The 1,502-nt window shown below is 43.4% G+C and overlaps 1 pseudogene; it reads right to left on the reverse strand.

Annotated features, from left to right (window-relative positions):
• Positions 1–1,502, reverse strand: part of LOC112077933 (metabotropic glutamate receptor 5-like) — a 23,495-nt pseudogene that overhangs the window by 11,261 nt on the left and 10,732 nt on the right.

The raw sequence follows: 1,502 nt of genomic DNA on the forward strand, positions 1-1,502 counted from the left end.
TAACCCCTCGTCTTCTCTCTCTCCAGTGGAACTTGTTTTAAACCCCCATGTTATCTCCTGGGGTGTATGTACCCAGTGGAATTGTTTTAACATGTTATCTCCTGGGGTGTATGTACCCAGTGCATCTTTTACCAATAAATCAATCAACAGAGTAAGATTTAAAATCACAAAAGTCTGAATATGAAATTGAACTTCACATTTATTATGTTAAAATCTACAAGTTGTTACCTGATGAAGACGGAGGTGACGAAGAATGTGGCACAGAGTCCCAGACAGGCAAAGACCACAGCAGCGATGGGCTCTGGGTCCCCCCAACGCAGGTACTCCACTGGGATAGGGTCACAGCCTGGAGGGGGGAGGAGGTGGAGAGAGAAAGAGAAAGTCAGAGGTTAAAAACAAACAGCATTGATGTGTTTTTGGTTTCTCTTCCTTTCTCTCTCTGTTTATCTTCTCTGAATTTATTTATTTCTCGCTCCCTCTTCGTCACCTTCTCTGTCTTGTGTGCCCTCCCTCCCTCCCTCCCTCCCTCCCTCCCTCTCTTTCTTTCTTTCTTTCTTTCTTTCTCTCTCTCTCTCTCTCCCTCTCTCCCTCTCTCTCTCCCTCCCTCCGCCCACCTCTCCTGGGCTGTGAGATAAGTCTCATTAATTAAAGGGACAGTTCTAATTAGGTGCTGGCGTAATGTTCGCTCGGTCTGACACAGAACACCAGGGACGCCAAACCAGACAGAACACCGCCGTTAAAATAGATTAAGTCATTTAACGGCTCTACCTTTAACACAGTCTATAAAGTTGAATTCATCAGTGAAGTAGTTAAGTTTAGAGGGAAAAACCGTCTAATTGCTGAATGGGAGTGGAGTTACCATTAAGAGAATAAACTAACTCTGGAAGACACTGTTTACTAAAGTTAAATTAAACGCACATTTACAGTCACTCAGGATCTTTCTATTGAGGCCTTGTTACTCCCCTGCTCCATTCTTCAATCCAATTCAATACATTCTTACAACATTCTTACAACTATCTCTCTCTCTCTCTCACTGTCTCTCTCTCTCTTTCTGTCTCTCTCTCTTTCTGTCTCTCTCTCACTGTCTCTCTCTCTCTCTTTCTGTCTCTCTCTCTTTCTGTCTCTCTCTCTCACTGTCTCTCTCTCTGGCCTTTCAATAATGCAGGAGTGAGTTTGAGAGGTAAATTAAAATGGCTGCTGCCAGTGGAACATGAATTACAGTTTGTTTACACATCGTCATTAGAGTAGTTACAGTGCTGCCGGGAACCACAGTCACTCTTATTGTCCTGATGGAATAACTCTTCTGTAGCTGCTAAACAAGAGCACTCTCTTCTCTCTGTGTTCACAGCTGTGAGGCGTTGGGCTCATGGTTTAAACATTGCCACTGGCTGGCTAGCAGCTGTATAATGGTGAGCAGTCGAATGCATTACAGAACAATATCCACAGCTCAGCTAAAATACATTTGCATAGAAAATTGCCCTCAATACAGAATAATTAGTACA

This window comes from Salvelinus sp. IW2-2015, unplaced genomic scaffold (genome assembly GCF_002910315.2).
Source record: "Salvelinus sp. IW2-2015 unplaced genomic scaffold, ASM291031v2 Un_scaffold5062, whole genome shotgun sequence".
In the NCBI taxonomy this organism is placed as follows: Eukaryota; Metazoa; Chordata; class Actinopteri; order Salmoniformes; family Salmonidae; genus Salvelinus; species Salvelinus sp. IW2-2015.